Source organism: Oryctolagus cuniculus, unplaced genomic scaffold, assembly GCF_964237555.1.
Source record: "Oryctolagus cuniculus unplaced genomic scaffold, mOryCun1.1 SCAFFOLD_55, whole genome shotgun sequence".
NCBI lineage: Eukaryota > Metazoa > Chordata > Mammalia > Lagomorpha > Leporidae > Oryctolagus > Oryctolagus cuniculus.
This window is the reverse complement of record NW_027208214.1, coordinates 520,080-537,355: the sequence shown is the minus strand read 5'-3', so window position 1 is coordinate 537,355 and position 17,276 is coordinate 520,080. Positions and strand designations below refer to the sequence as shown.

At 44.1% G+C, this 17,276-nt stretch overlaps 2 protein-coding genes and 1 pseudogene across 11 annotated transcripts in view; 1 reads left to right on the top strand and 2 right to left on the bottom strand.

Moving 5' to 3' along the window:
• Nucleotides 1-17,276, top strand: part of LOC127489827 (leucine-rich repeat-containing protein 37A-like) — a 63,938-nt gene that overhangs the window by 31,726 nt on the left and 14,936 nt on the right. For 2 of the 10 annotated variants that reach the window (XR_011385804.1, XR_011385805.1), the window contains 2 exons: nt 4,033-4,136; nt 10,731-10,858. The exons of 1 other annotated variant lie outside the window; for it this stretch is intronic. The gene's annotated coding sequence lies outside the window, so the exon portion shown is untranslated. Of the gene's footprint in view, nt 1-4,032; nt 7,655-10,409; nt 10,543-10,730; nt 10,862-17,276 lie in introns of those variants that run through there. 7 more of the 10 variants (XR_011385798.1, XR_011385800.1, XR_011385803.1 and 4 more) reach the window with 6 other exon arrangements.
• On the bottom strand, nt 3,514-11,929 carry LOC127489298 (serine/threonine-protein kinase Kist pseudogene; annotated as a pseudogene).
• Nucleotides 3,514-17,276, bottom strand: part of LOC127482659 (zinc finger protein 286A-like) — a 151,042-nt gene continuing 137,279 nt past the window's right edge. Inside the window, exon 11 of the mRNA XM_070067679.1 lies at nt 3,514-5,365. The gene's annotated coding sequence lies outside the window, so the exon portion shown is untranslated. The remainder of the gene's footprint in view (nt 5,366-17,276) is intronic.

The window sequence follows — 17,276 nt, the reverse complement described above, 5'->3', positions numbered from 1 at the left end:
ATAAATAAATACATAAAGAGAAGTAAAAGAAAATTATACCAGCAAATGTATATATTAGAAAAATAAGAACATTTAGAAGCATTGATTATCAAACATAATGCTTACAAATGAACCAGAGAATAAACATAGATAAAAGTAGAGGAAACAGAGTAAGTATTTTTCAGAGCAAAAATTAATGAAATACAAAACAAAGATATGAGGATAATCAAATGCAAAAGTTCAGTGTTAAAATTATTTTCCAAAAATACAACCTAGTGAATAGTGAACAGAATTCTGATGAACCATTCTTATTTATGGTCTGGAATTGTAAAAGAACCAAGTTATAAAACAATTCTGTTGAGTTACAAATCAATAAATGAATAAAAGCACAAGTCTGTATTACCCATGGGGTTTTGTACTGGGAGATTTGGAGTATTGTATTGGGGTTTGTGGTGAAATGAGAAGGCTGCACCAAGATGGCTGCTGGCAAGCACACATCAGTTATTCACGAATGGCTTCGGAACCCACCTGGCAAAGAAGCCAATCTGCCCCTTGACAGGACTGGCTGCCTCAGCTATATAAGCTGTTGTACCAACTGAAATAAACGAGTCTACGGGCTGCTTGCCTCTGGTCTGCTTTCACCCAACTCCCAGTGTTTGTGTCGTGACTCCATGTCTCTTGCCCCCACTGTGCTCCTCCTCTCAGAATGAATCCATAGCAACATCTGGCGCCCATTGTGGCAAGGCTTAAGTAGCCCATGTTTTAGATATTTTTCTATGAATAGTTTAATGCCTGTAGAGATCTCAGGTTTTATGGGGTCTTGCCTTTGTAGCTATATTTAGCATCTAATTACAGTGAGATTTTTTAAAAAGATTATTTATATTAAAGGCAGAGAGAGAGAGAGAGAGACTTCCATTTGCTGGTCCACTCCCCAAATGGTTACAACAGCTAGGACTGGGCCAGGATGAAGCCAGGAGCCAAGAGCTTCTTTCAGGTCTCCCACGTGGATACAGGGGCCCAAGCACTTGGGCCACCTTCTACTGCTTTCCCAGGTGAATAGGGGGGCGGATCAGAAGTGGATCAGCTGGGACACAAACTGACACCCATATGGGATGCCGGTGCTGCAGGCAGCAGCTTAACCCATCACATCATGGCACTGGCCCCTAGTGAGATTTTTTACAGGGATTTCCCTACTAGCCCTTCTTTCTGTGATCTTCACTTTCCATACAGATAGATCCACTTGGGAGGCAATATAGCCGGAGTTCAGAGAAAGAGCTACAGCAGAGTGTATACAGGTAGCTAGGGCAATCAAGAAAAAATGGTCCTGACACAGGACTAGAGGTGTGTCCTACTATGACAGTCATTAGACAAGGGAGCTCTACCTAGTAGGGAAACTGAGCATTCAGGCTTATACAAAACCCTCGGGGCACTGTTGGGAGTCAATAAAACAATCTAAAGTATAATAAACACTTTCTCTTTGGTCAGCCATCTATCCCTGCAATGATGCAGGAAATCATAAACAAGAATTGGGTTAGAACACATGAGGGCCTCCAGTATCTGACAAAAATTTAATTTTGTTACCTGCCATGTCAACGGTTACCCGAGCAAGTCTCCAAAATGATGGTTAGCAGTCCAGCTGGAGCCACTGGGAGACCGTGACTCAATCAGCCCTCAGATCTTTTAGCCATCAGTAGTCCAGTGGTCTCCATTTCTCATTGGGGTCAAGAACAATCCTTCTTCCAATTTCCTTTGCTTTTGCAAATGGCACACTGGTTTAGACTCAGTGGCCAACAGGCTGAGGGCCCTAAGCCTGGGCTCTGCTTTAGGCTCTGGCTTTGTCCTCAGTCTCCAGGAGGGTTAACCCTGAGGTGGTCCAGTGCCCAAGGCAACATCCGTCACCTGGGCCTTTCATGCACTACTTTTATCTCTGTCCATTCCCTCTGCTCTACACCTACTGTCAGATACTTGGGAAATCATCCCTGTGAGTCCTGCTAAGCATGTCTGGGGTCCTGCACCTGCTTTTTACCTGACATCTGAGGGCTGCTTGATTACTGAAGTGCATGGCTGTAAGGGCTTGCCCTTGGGGTAAGTAGGATCTGTGTTGGTGTATTTTCTAAAGACCTTTGTTAGGCAGCTCTGAAACATGGTAGGGTTTTTATATGTATCTTGGGTAGCCTCTCTCACCTCTTAGTAACTGGCTGGCTTAGCTGAACATTTCATTCTACTGGGCAAGTTATCATGTGGTCCTGATGCTCCCTATCGTTGAAGCACATTGGGCAATTCCAGCAGGCTCACTGACATCTCTACCTGTCCTGTAGATGGTATGGGCTGGACTTAAAGCAGCAAGAGTAGGGCCACTATTTAGCCTTATTGATTATGTGTTGTTTCTTTTCAATACTGCACCAGTGAAATGGCAATAGTTGCATGTTTGGTGTAGTCAAAACAAAGAGTTACTTCCACAAATTCCTAATGAAATTAGCTGGAGTCCTCAGAAGATTGTCCCAATTTTTTTTTTTGCTTATTGTCAGATCAGACATAGAGAATGAAACACAGACTCAAACAGTCTGACCAGCTCCATCCCCAGTCTGTCTTAAAGGGCAAAGCTTAAAACTGCCAAACTCATGAGAGTGGATGGGGAGCAGGGATTTGATGGTTGTCTTGAGAGGCAGAAAATGCAATCCCCTGGCTTCTTATTCTTGCTGCCTGAGCTAGGAGCTCATAAGAATGCCTCCACTTGGGGGAGTCACCATTTTGCCAATTAATTGGGCGGGAAAATCGACAGGAAGAGAAAAAAGTAGATGCTTTCAGCAGCTGCAAGTATCCAGACCAGGGTTGGAAAAAGCCATGCAACAATCGAATTTGGGTCTGTTCACGGCACAAAGATAACGGCCCTCAGCCCAGAGGCAGTGTACGTCAGAGTAGTGGACTGAAAGCAAAAGGAAGAAGTACAAGAGATCTCTATGGTATCTCAGGCCAGGGTACAGTGTATGAGAGACGGTGCTTTCAGTGAGTGGAGAAAAGTCACCTCAAGGCAGTAACTACCGCTATGTCTACAAGAGACAGAGTTAGCATGCTTCAAAGATGGGGAATATGTGAGTAGCAGGCAACCAAGATGTGACATCAGGAGATGTTAGATCCAGGGGAGAGTAGTGAGAGATAATTAAAGTGACAGGACAAGAAGAAAGGGTCAAAAACCTCAGAGAGGATCCAGATCCTTACCCAATGTCCAAGGGGACCTGACCTGTTTGAGAGGCAAGGAGCCAAAGAAAGCAAGGGTGCTTGGAGGAATCCCAACATGAAATACCAAACTAAAAGGCAAGTTGTTCCCCACCAAGTAGGGACATGAATCATCCACAGAGAAAGTAGATTTCCTTAAACCACGGGTCTTTCCAAACCAATCCAAAGCCAACTATCCCAAAGCATACGGGGCAGCTTCCAGGGGGAGATCAGGTGGAAGAAGCTAATGCCCAAATGGAAAGACCACAAAGGAGAAGAAAGGAATAAGGGAACCATCAAGGAAGGTTCCTGACTCACCCATCCTTTAGCATCAAACTGTATCCTGTAGTCTTAATTCTGGGGCCCAGGTTGTCCTCAGGAGTCTCTTCGTGGTTGCTGGGAAGCTGATACAGAACCACTTGGGACTCCTGTGTGCCAAGACAAAGAAATCAGTCACGAGCCAACAACGTGAAGACAACAGTGTTTTATATAAAGAAAGTGGCAAATAGAAGGCTACTCCACAGTCAGAACCGCCTGCAGAACTTCTTATTCCTATCTAGCTGTAAATTAGTACCTATTAATCAGCCTTTACCCAGAGACTGACTTTCTAAACTTGTCCTGTGCCTGATTCATTATTGATTTCGTGGTCATCACAGTTGTGAACTCTGGCTTCACTGTTTCTCTAGAGGCAAGGCACTATGCACAAGTTTGTGCAAACCATCACAATAAAGTTTGTAACCATATCAGTGTATAATCCAAAAGCTGCTCCTGTTGAGCTTCAGGCCAACCAAGATGCATCTAATCTAGTCTTGATATCCTTTAAATCTTCCCTTGCAGTATTGTAACCATCCGTTCAAGCATCTGAAACCTCTCCCAGAAATCACCATCACCTGCCAGAGGGCCGCCTCGCCTGTGGATTTCAGCCTGACACACAACACTGGGTATCACTGTTTATCTTTAAATGACTCTGATGCTGTAAGTCTCAGTACAGCTGAATGTAAGAAAAGTATGATAGTACTTACTATCAAAGACATATAATACTTCCCATTGCATATAATGTTGTGGAATATCAAGGAACCAGACACTGGAGGATTCAAGTGTATGCAGGTTTTGCTATTGTGAATTCTAGGGGCATCTGGACAGTGCTTTATCCACTGAATTCTGTTCATCCTCATGAAACTCCACCTCACCTTAGTATGGGATCAGCTACCCACAGCCATTCTCTCAAATGAAAACGAGACATAGCAGTGTTATCATAAATAACTCACACTAGTAAAAAGTTCACTCCCATTAAATACAGCAAAGTAAAAGGCTAATGAACTGGTAACATCCTAACCCTTGAAATAATGTGCATCTAAGGTACTTCCTTAGGGGTGCCTGTGACTACCTAAATGTTATCTCAACAAAAGGGAGAGGACAGTTTGCCATGAGGGAAAGCAGGTCCACAGATGCTCACACTCTGCTCCACCTCAAGCATCACTGGGTCTCGTCCCTCCTCTGGCCCGTGCCTAACTCAGCACCGTGGAATCCTGACACACTCTCCATATTCTTCCTGCTGAGTGTGTGTATGTCTATCTGTGTGCTCTGGCGTATCTCCCACACGCAATCCTGAATCTGGGGAAACTGGACAGTGTAGTCTGATCTCTATACATTAGATGCATCCATGAGAGATGCTTTCATGCATTTTCCTAAAGCATCAGGTGGGGAAGTGAAGAACCCACCCGAGAGCAGTCCAGAACACGAGAGTGTACCCACCGCTGTTTTCTAGATGCGTCCTGGAGAAGCCTCCTGAAGCCCCTTCTCAGCTCTCAGGGATACACAGCCTGGCTCCTTTTCCTCTCTGTGGATGAAGCTTCAAAGTGCCCCAAGGTACAGCAGTGGCCCCTCAACACTCACCCAATGAAAACGGCACTCCTGTCCTCACAGAGAAAGCAGCAGGCAAGACATAAGGGGGAACCTGCACATGCGCACCAGGTGGGACGGCCACAGCATGTTTGGGCGCCACCTGCAGGCCCTAGTAGTAACGCAGGACATGCCAGTTCTGTAGAGCGCTGGGTTCTCAGTGGCCCCTGCTGCTCCACTGGGCGAATCAATGAACATTCCTACTTAACATATGCCAGGCTGTGATTTCACATGCACCAAGGAAGACGGCAAGCCCCGAGTATTCTGTCTGCATGACACCAGATGAAGACAAAAAAGAAATAAAATACAAAGTCACTACAAATCATTTGATGAATTTTCTTTATACCTGCAATGAAAACTTGGAATGAAAATGCTAAAAGTTACCATTTACAATACCATGCAAAAATAAAAGACTTATAAATCCAGCACAATATGAACAAAAATATCTCACAGAACTGTAAAACATGATTAAATAAATGAAATACAAGTCAATAGAAATTTTTTTTATGATAAACAGAACATGAGCATGTCAATTTTCCTCTCATCTTGATATGTAGGGTAATCTCAATCAAATTTCCACTGAACTGCTTTGTAGATAATGTTATGTAGATAACCCGCTGTGCCACAGTGCTGGCCCCTCCCCTCTAGTTTTGATAGTAGCTAGCTAGCCACCTTTTCCAAATGTGTGTGTGTTTTTTTTTTTTTGAGAGGCAGAGTGGACTGTGGGGAGCAACTCAGACTAGACTAAGTTACTGGAATTAAGACTTATTCTATGCATCTGCTCTCCCACAATATGGCGCTGAGAGAGACCAAACAACCTCTACACAGCTGCCTCTCGCCAACTTGACTGATGAGCTGCAGGAGCTGATCTTGCTCCTGATTGGAGGAGAGCAGCGTACTCGGCGTGTGGGTAGCAGAGTTGGGATTGGTGGAAGAGGACTATAAAGGAGGAGAGAGACAACATGCACCAGGAACATCTAAAGGAAACATCTGAAGGAACATCCGGATAACATCTGAGCAGCCCCCGAGCGAGCCGGCTGGTGGTGTGCCGCTCCTCCGTGGAAGTGGGGAAAGTGGTAGGGGGAGCCGCCCCTCCACGGAGGTGGAGGGGTCGCCAGCCAACCTGGGAAGGACCAGCAGCAAACCCGGGAAGGGGTGAGCAGACAAAAGAACAGCGCAGTATCTAGTGTCGTTCCTCCATGAAGAGGGGGAGCGACACTGGACAGTGAGAGAGAGACAGAGAGAAAGGTCTTCCTTTTGCCGTTGGTTCACCCTCCAATGGCTGCCGCGGCCGGCACGCCGTGGCCGGTGCACCGCGCTGATCCGAAGGCAGGAGCCAGGTGCTTCTCCTGGTCTCCCATGGGGTGCAGGGCCCAGGGACTTGGGCCTCCTCCACTGCCTTCCCTGGCCACAGCAGAGAGCTGGCCTGGAAGAGGGGTAACCGGGACAGAATCTGGTGCCCCCCAAATGTATTTTTAAAAAACCAGATTTTCTATAGAATAATCACTTTACCTGACTTCTGGGGGCAAAGTGCTGCAGGAACACCATGGAACAAAGAGGAAGAAATTGGGAAGGTGAGAGAAGGAAACACATGTGTCAATTTAAGGAAAGAAAGGCTACCTGAGATAAAATTTTCCCAAAAGACAAGGGGTTAAATGATGTGAATTCTCACCTCTTTATCCTGTTTCTCAATTATAAAATTTCTAAATTTTCAGTAACTTCAGGGAATCCAAATCCCCACAAATACATTTCATCCTCAAAGAATCATTGCATCATTTTGTAACATTTGGTTCAAGTTTAAGACAGAAATTAAGATTAAAATTCTGAAAATAACAGAGAAGGAAAGAAAATCTACAAGTGTCATCTTTGGTAAAATGGGCTAAGAGCTATAAAAGGACAATTTAAGTGTCCTTTAATTTAAGTGATAGGAGGCATCTTTTTTCAACACTGAGGGTTTAATATAAAACACTGAATTCAATGCATGATCACTAGGGTTCATCAGTTATTCCCTCAGTTCCCTTAAAATCTAGTTAGCATCTTTTGTAATAAAATTCAATAGTGTTAAACACTACAGGGGCTGGTGCCTTGGCTCACTAGGTTAATCCTCTGCCTGAGGCGCTGGTATCCCATATGGGCGTCGGGTTCTAGTCCCGGTTGCCCCTCTTCCAGTCCAGCTCTCTGCTGTAGCCCGGGAGGACAGCAGAGGATGGCCCAAGTGCTTGGCCCCTAAACCCACATGGGAGATCAGGAGGAAGCACCTAGCTCCTGGCTGCAGATTGGCGTAGTGCTGGCCGTAGCAGCCATTTGGGGAGTGAACCAAAGGAAGGAAGACCTTTCTCTCTGTCTCTCTCTCTCACTGTCTAACTCTACCTGTAAAAAAATGACATATATATATGACTACATCAGCAATAAGATGATCAAAGAATGTTAAGTTCAGCATCAATGTTAGCAGCATACTGCACAACTAAACTCAGACACCTGACTGCAGTTTTGTTTTGTTTTGTTTTTGCAAGGATTTCTCTTTTGGGAGGAGAGGGAAGAAGAAATGGGGGGAAAGGTAAATATGCTAACTTAGAATACTTGCCCTTAAAATGAATTAATTTGTATTCTGTTGTTCATCAGTATGCAAGTAAGGACCTGGAGTTTTCAATCCCCAAAGAAGCTGTTACCCATATGAAAATTTATGTTTTAGGAAAGCCTAGGTCTTCACATTACTGGTTCTACACTCCTGAATTTTGAATTTTGATTTGAAAACAAACCAGATAACTTGAAATCAAACTCAGAAAGCTCCAAAATAAAGAATAATAGTTCTTCCTTCTAAGGGCACATATTGAGAACCACGCAACAAGACCCTTCGGTAATTCATAAATCAACCTCATTATTCCAAATTTGGCTTTATAATAAATATTAATGGAGAGTCCTGGACAATTTGATAACTGTACATAACTAAAAGGTTAAATATTAATTTTTTGAATAGAGTAAAATCTTCCTTCGCTAGATGTAAATTCTGATTGGGCTATTGGTAACTTGCATGACACATACAAGGAAAGATTATATGAGGATGGGGCCCATGCCATGGCTCATTAGGTTAATCCTCCGCCTGCGGTGCCGGCATCGCATGTGGGTTCCGGGTTCTAGTCCCAGTTGCTCCTCTTCCAGTCCAGCTCTCTGCTGTGGCCTGGGAGGGCAGTGGAGGATGGCCCAAGAGCTTGGGCCCCTGCACCCACATGGGAGACCAGGAGGAAGCACCTGGCTCCTGGCTTCGGATTGGTGCAACGCCGGCCATAGCGGCCATTTCGGGGGTGAACCAAAGGAAAAGGAAGACCTTTCTCTCTGTATCTCTCTCTCTTACTGTCGTATAAATATAGAATAGATTATATGAGGAGGCTTTCAGCACAGAAAGATATAAAGGACTTTTTCCTTACAAAAAAATAATAAATAGAAATATCATTCAGGCAGTGAAACAGGAAAAAATTCATAACCTGTATACAACTTGTTTTCTTGTATAATCAGTGCTTTATAAAGTTTTCCTAATTTTTATATCTTTAAAGACAATCTGTCATAAAGTAACAAGAATCCAAAATCATAATTCTTTTTTTTTTGACAGGCAGATTTAGACAGTGAGAGAGACAGAGAGAAAGGTCTTCCTTCCTTTGGTTCACCCCCAAAATGGCTGCTACAGCTGGCGCACTGCACCGATCTGAAGCCAGGAGCCAGGTGCTTCCTCCTGGTCTCCCATGTGGGTGCAGGGGCCCAAGCACTTGGTCCATCCTCCACTTCCTTCCTGGGCCAACAGCAGAGAGCTGGACTGGAAGAGGAGCAACCAGGACTAGAACCCAGGGTGCCAGAGCCGCAAGCGGGGGATTAGCCAAGTGAGCCGCAGCACTGGCCATAATTATAATTCTTAAAATTTGTAATCAATATGTTTCCATGAACTCTTGACACATTAGATTGCTATGAATCCTTTTAAGAATTCTTTGAATTTTTGTTCCTTTCTACTTCTACTTTATTCTATCAATATTTGTCTTAACTTCCTTGTAGTCAAGAGCCAGACCACCTGGGATATAGTTCCCCTAGCTTCTCTTCAGTGTAGGACAGAGGCAGAGAATGAGAAAGGGGAAAGAAAGGGGTGGGGATGGATGAGAGCCAGAGACAGAAAAAAGAATCCTGATTATCCCCTATTCTTTTCTTTTTCCCTTCACTGTACATCTAATTTCTTTTTCTTTTGGATCCACTTTAAATATCCATCATAGTAAGTTGAAACACATTTTTGGGAAATCTTATAATTGTCACAGGAGATTCAGAACAACAAAGATGAGCTGATCCAGAGTCTAAAGTCTAAATAGATCAATTAATGCGGTGATTCACATGCAGCAAAAATTTTGTTCCAATCACCTTTAAGAGTTTCAATGTAACCCCAGTCTAGACTCCAATTTATTCTGAGCCTCTCAGGAATGAACTGTTTTGTCATTTACATATTCTATCAGACCAATTCTCAAAAAACACACACCCTAAATTTTACAGATGTGAAACAGGGAAGAGATGGGTATAGGGAAGAGATGGGTATAGACTATACTAAATTTTCTCCAACTTTCACACCGCACACTCATTCAAGCACACATATTGGACATAAAAATTGTGCCAAGATCAAGCATCAGCTTTCTATTTTAAAAGCCTTAATAAAAATGTAGATAGGCTCACTGCAGTTTCTTTAAGGGAATATTCAGTGCTTCGGTCCTGCTTTACGTTTTCACAACTCAGTGTTAAGAACAGAGTAGGGGGCCGGCGCCAAGGCTCACTAGGCTAATCCTCCGCCTTGCGGCGCCAGCACACCGGATTCTAGTCCCGGTCGGGGCGCTGGATTCTTTCCCAGTTGCCCCTCTTCCAAGCCAGCTTTCTGCTGTGCCCTGGGAGTGCAGTGGAGGATGGCCCAAGTCCTTGGGCCCTGCACCCCATGGGAGACCAGGATAAGTACATGGCTCCTGCTATTGGATCAGCATGGTGCACTGGCCGCGGCGGTCACTGGAGGATGAACCAATGGCAAAGGAAGACCTTTCTCTCTGTCTCTCTCTCTCTCTCTCACTGTCCACTCTGCTTGTCAAAAAAAAAAAAGGAAGACCTTTCTGTCTCTCACTGTCCACTCTGCCTGTCAAAAAAAAAAAAAAAAAGAATCACCTGACTACAAAAGGAACAATCTGTAAATGATGTCACCAACACTAACAAACTTGTTAACATTCACACAACATATTATTCATCCTTGTTTCATGATCACAAAAAATAATTAACTTTTTATATTACATACTGAAGAGCAGCACCTTGCCCTACTGCACACAAAAAACGCAGAAAAAAGAAAAAGAAAAGTTGCCTACATGGATGCTCTAAACCCCTCAATGTATAGCTGAGAGATCTTGCCCTACTCAGTGCCGAATGTTTGCCATGCAGCCACTGCTTGGACAATGATTGCACATTCACAGGATTAAACAAATGTAAAAAGTACCTCCTTAAAATGGCAGAGAGCTAGTATTGCATTCATCTGTGGAGTAGAATAGCCCAGGAAATAGAAGAGGAGAAACAGGATATGGTCCTTAGGTTAGGAATAAAGCAAGGTTTGATACAGATATCCCCTCTTGTAGGCACTCTGCGGGTAGAATGTAGCCATGACAAACTTCCCATCAAACATCCTTCCGGTCAGTAATTCCTGAGCGTCTTTGGAACCACCAGCATTGGCATACTCGACAAAGACTTGCCCTCTGCCAGGATTTTCTTTTGGACAAGCGGAGATATCACGGGTCCATATTTCTGGCATTCCTCTTTTACATCTTCTACAATATCTTCATGTTCCTCTTCATTCTCAAGATGATCATCATCTAGCACGCTCAGCAGTCTTAGCAGTGGGGTAGGAACTACCATCAGATCTTCAACATGAGGGGCAAAAGGAATACTAACGAATGGGCTGTGCGATGCCATTTCAGCAGGAACTCTTCTGCTTGGATCATCATGAAGCATGCTTTTGATAAGGTCTCTTAGGTGATGGGTTGGAATTGTGGCATTCACCACTGCTTTACCGGCAAATATCTCATCAACAACAGCAGAACTGCTTGCCTTCCATTCCTGAGATCGGACTGTATGCTTCAGCTTCGTTCCTGAGAACATTTCCAGTAAAATGATTCCTAGGCTCCGCAGACCAGCAGCCGAGCTACATTATGTATCACTCTGCAGGCCAGCCTGGGCCACGTGATTTTTCAGCTCTGCTTCTGGAGCACGACACCCGTCTGTTTGAATGTACTTTACACCCGGAGTGCCTTCTTTGAAGCTAAGTCCAAAGTCAGTGAGTTTAAAACATTCGTTCTCTGCACTCCACAGTATGTTCCACGGTTTGAGGTCTGTGTGGACACGACCCTCATGATGAAGGAGAGCAAGGCCTTCCAGAACATCTCTGGATGATACAATGCTGTATCATCCACGTGGAACAACCCTGGTGACTGGACTATGAAAGCAGTTCCGAAACACTGACATCCAGGAGTGCAAGCAACAGCATGATAGCACATTCAGAGAGAAGTGGATCGTAAAGACTCCATGTGAAGTCATGATGTTCCTGTGACCCTACAACTGTTCAGGCACTGCTCTCTCTTTGCGGAACCCAAAGCCACAGCCTCGGTGGTTCCTGGCGGGAAGAACTGCTTGAGGGTGCCCGGTGGTGAGCCTGGGGTGCCGCAGCAGTGCACTCGATACACCGAGGCTGAGGAGCTGCTCTGTACCCGCCACAGCCACTCCCGCAGACCTCCAGACACTGTGGTGGCTCAGCGCCCCATGCACAGCCAGACCCTGCCATCAGTGTGGGCTAAGGGCACTGACACCACAGCTGTAGCAATGCCCCAGGTAGGTGGACTGGGCCCGTGCTCACATCCCCGCCCACCGGACCTGCAGCTCTGCAGCGAGGTGGCTGCAGCGCCTCACCTACTCCCAGGACCTCAATCCGCAATGACCACTAACGCTATTTTAAAAATTTGATTTTACTGGGGTTGGCGCTGTGTTGTAGTGGGTAAAGCCGCTGCCTGCAATGCTAGCATCCCACATGGGCGCTGGTTCTTGTCCTGGCTGCTCCTCTTCCAATCCAACTCTCTGCTATGGCCTGGGAAAGCAGCAGAAGATGGCCCAAGTGTTTGGGCCCCTGCATCCATGTGGGAGACCCGAAGAAGCTCCTGGCTCCTGACTTCCAATCGGTGCAGCTCCGGCCACTGCGGCCAATTGGGGAGTGAACCAGCAGATGGAAGACCTGTCTCTCTCTTTCTCTCTCTCTCTCCCTCTCTCATTCTCTTCTTCTCTCTTTCTCTGCCTCTCTTCCTCTCTCTGTGTAACTCTGATTTTCAAATAAATAAATTTTTTAAAAATAACTTGATTTTACTAAACCCAGTAAAGTCAAAAGTTAATAAAATTGGCTTGGTACAATTAACATATTTAAATTTGAAAAAATATTGTGAGTTTTAAGGTGTGTATTTTCTAAAGATCTATTTATTTATTTGAGAGGCAGAGTTACAGAGAGGGAGGAAGGGAGGGAGGGAGAGAGAGAGAGAAGTCTTCTATTCACTGGCTTGCTCCCCAGATGGCCGCAATGGCCAGAGCTGGGCCAGTTCGAAGCCAGGGGTCTGGAGCTTCTTCCAGGTCTCCCACATGGGTGCAGGGCCCAAGCACTTGGGCCATCTTCTACTGCTTTCCTAGGCCATTAGCAGGGAGCTGGATTGGAAGCAGAGCAGCTGGGACTCAAACTGGCATCCACTTGGGATGCTTATGCTGTAGGTAGAGGCTCAACCTACTACACTACAGAACTGGCCCCAAGACACTGATTTTTAAAGATATCTGCATCCCTTTCAACATTGCAGAAAAAAATAAGCAATTTATGAGGCAGGAAAATAGGTAGCAGGAGCTCACATTCTCCCCTACCTCAGGCCCAACCTGTCTAGTCCCCAGTATCAGTGCCCTGTCCCCAACTGAGAATGCTGTGTGAGTGTGAGGTTCTCTGGAGGTGAATATGGGAAATCTCATGAGGAAGTTTGGTTTCCCCCTATATTGGATAAGGGGAGGTTCCTCTTCCCCACTTCAACTGAGAGAATTATGGCAGCATCCCAGTTGGGGGATGGGACATGCATATGCACAACACATGCACAGGCACAGGGCAGCTAAAGCAAGTCTGAGCTCCACATGCTGGCTGTGCCCCTATCCCAGGATGCTCAGAGGTAACTGCTGAATTGTCTGCAGCTGCTCCTTGCTAGATCCCCGACTGAAGCAATGGAAATCCCTGTTCACAGATACGAGGCCATGATGTTACTGGCAACAAGGGGATGGAGAGCAGTAAGTATCCTGTATACATAACAGTAGATGGAGAAAAAAATCAGCAAAAGCCAATACCAGTCCAAAAAGGTTTATGCATTTTCTTTACACCAGCAATGAACAGTTGGACTTTAAAATCCTTAAAATTACCATTTAAAATACTACATAAAATAATGAAGTTATAAATCAAGCAAAACATGGACATTATATCCAAAAAAATGATGAAAAACTGAAAGGAAATAAATTGAAATCTGAATCAATAAAGTTGATTTTCATAATTTGTAAACTGAATATAAAGCTATCAATTATTTTCTGCTCCATATCATATAGCAATCCCATTCAAATTTCCATTGAACTGTTTTATAGATCCCGACAAATTATTTATATAGCTAGAGTACCTTACACAATGGTGAATAATAAAGTTGGTGTGCTCATAGTTTCCTGTTTGAAACTTACTATAAAGTCATAGAAATGCATAAAGTGATCTTAGAAAAAGAACGCCGACAGGGCAGTCTGGTGTAGGCTAAGTGAAATTAGCAGGAAACAGTGGAGGAAGTGCACACCCAGGGTACAGCTACAGGGGGACACTGCAGTGGGAGGTCCTGCAAGAGCAGGGGACACAGCTCAGACTTGTGTGGAAGGTGCATACACGCAGCACCCAGCAAGAACACAACAAAGGGCCCAGCAGCTTGGATCCAGAAAAAGTGCCCACTCTGGTGAGCAAGGTGGGGTCAGACTGCACAGGCCAGAGCCACTGTTGATACAGCTGCAGGGAGAGCCCAGTGGACTGCACTGTCTTTGAGTCTAGCCCAGAAGCCTGAGAACACACTGACTGCTCACCCAGAGTGGGAAAAAAATTGTGCATCTCTCCCTCGCCTTCCCCTTCCAGCAACAGCGACCTGCAGCCAGCTATGGGAGGGCTGGCACCAGTTTTGGACGTAAACAGTTAGCAGCCGCTCAAGTTCTAGTGGGGACACTTTTCACCAGGGCAGCTACAGTGCAAATGGCAAGTATGGTAGCCACTTCACCAGCTGCATGACCCAGCAATGGTAGGCAGGGGGAGCCACCCCAACAGAAGGGAAATGCCGCCTGCAGGGACTCTCCTATGTGCCCAGCACAATTGTGAAACGACTAGGGCTATAGCCGACAGGTACTGTGCACCCGTGTGATTGAAGGACTTTTCAAGAGGGAAAAGCTCAAATTCCCCACTGACTTTGAGTCTGGCTGGGAGGATCAGATTCAATTCGTCAGGGAATAACACACACAGGCAGCAGCACTGGGAACACCTCAGTCTCTTTGTGGACGGGACAGGATAGCAGGGTAGAATGGACTTCTTGCAATCTTTGACCATGGGAGCCCTGGGTGCTGAGACTGAAAAAACTATGACTTCATGAGAAGACGCAGGGTGTAGCTGAGTTTCTGGGCAATCATTGGGTGCAGCTCCACACGCATGGAGCCCTTGGTTGCCAGAGGCAGCTCACTGCAGTGGGAACTGTGCCCACAGTGAGGTTTGCTAAGATCATTTGTTCAATTCACACGGCAGTACAGATGAGTGTTGAACCCACTGGGGGCATTGCTCAGCTTGGAGGAGAGGAGGTGAGGGGGTGATCACACCAACAGAGGTGACCATTGTCCCCTTCTTTTTAAAAAGATATTTATTTATTTATTTGAAAGGCAGAGTTACAGAGAGGCAGAATCAGAGAGAGGGGTCTTCCATTCACTGGTTCACTCTCCAGATGGCCACAACCGATACCACAGAAATAAAAAGAATCATCAGGAATTACTACCAAGAATGTATGCCAACAAATCAGGAAATGTTGAAGAAATGGAGAGATTTCTGGACACATATAATCCAAAATTGAGTCATGAACAAAATTGAGTCATGAAAACAGATAACAACCCAGAGATTTAATCAGTAATAAAGACCCTCCCAATAAAGAAAAGCCCAGGCCCTGATGTCTTCACTGCTGAATTCTACAAGACTTTTAAAGAACTAATGCTAATTCTTCTCAAGCTATTCAAAACAACTGAAAGGGAGGGTATCCTCCCAAACTCCTACTATGAAACCAGCATCAACTTAATTCCTAAACCACAAAAAGAAACAACAGACTCATTTCCCTGATGAACATAGATGCAAAAATGCTCAACAAAATACTAACCAATCAGATGCAACAATACATCAGAAATATCATTCACCCATACCAAGTGGGATTAATCCTTTGTATGCAGGGATGGTTCAACATCCGAAAATCAATAAATGTGATACATCATATTAACAAACTGAAGAACAAAAGCCATGTGATTCTCTCAATAGATGTAGAGAAAGCATTTGATAAAATCCAACATCCTTTAATGATGAAAATCTTAAACAATGTGGGTATAGGAGGATCATTCCCCAACATAATTAATGCAATTTATGACAAAACCACAGCTGGCATCTTACTGAATGGGGAAAAATTGGAGACATTCTCACTAAGATCTAGAACCAGACACTCTCACCATTACTATTCAATACAGTCCTGGAAGTTTTTGCCAAAGACATTAAGCAAGAAAAAGAAATCAAAGAGATACAAACTGGGAAGGAGGAAATCAAACTATCCCTATTTGCAGTTGACCTGATTATATATATAGGGGATCCAAAAGACTCCACCAAGAGACTGTTGGAACTCATAAAAGAGTTTGGTAAAGTAGCAAGATATAAAATTAACAAACAAAAATCAATAACCTTTGAATACACAGGCAATGTCAGCTCAGAAAGAATGTCTAAGATCAATCCCTTCCACCTTAGCTACCAAAAAATTAAATACCTTGTACTAAATTTAACCAAGGACATCAAAGATCTCTGTGATGAGAACAAAGCATTAAAGAAGAAAACAGAAGAAGACATTAAAAAGTGGAAAAATCTTCCATGTTCATGGATTGGAAGAATCAGTATCATCAAAATGTCCATACTACCAAAAACAGTTTATAAATTCAATGCTATCCCAATAAAAATACCAACAACATCCTTCTCAGATCTAGTAAAAATGAGGCTAAAATTCATATGCAAACGCTAGAGACCCCGAATAGCTAAAGCAATCATAAGCAGCAATAACAGTACAAGACCAGATCTCAAGAAATACGACAGGGCAATTATAATTCAGACATCCTGGTACTGGCACAAAAACAGAAATGTAGGCCAATGGCACAGAATAGAAATTCTACAAATCGATCCACGCATCTACAACCTACTTATCTTTGGCAAAGGAATAAAAATCAATCCCTTGAGCAGACAGTCTCTTCAACAAATGGTGCTGGGAAAACTGGATCTTCACATGCCGAACTATTAAACCAGATCCCTGTCTTACATCTTATACAAAAAGAAAAAAAACACTCAAAATGGATCAGAGACCTAAATCTAAGACAGGATATCATCAAGTTACTAGAAAATAAAAGAATAACCCTACAAGACATTGGCATAGGCAAAACCTCTTGGAAAAGACTCCGGAGCACAGGCAATCAAAGCAAATGGGATTTATCACACTGAGAAGCTTCTGCACTACAAAAGAGACACCGAGCAAACTTAAGAGGCAACTCAGAATGGGAGAAAATATTTGCAAACTATTCAACAAATAAAGGATTAATTTCCAGAATCTATAAAGATCTCAAGAACCTCAACAACAGTGAAACAAACAATTCAGTTACAAATGGGCAAAGGACCTGAACAGACATTTTTCAAGACAGCAAATTCAAATGGCCAACAGACACATGAAAAAATGCTCAATATCACTAACCATCAGGGGAATGCAAATCAAAACCACAATGAAGTTTCACCTCACCACCATTAGAATGGCTCTTACACAAAAATCAAC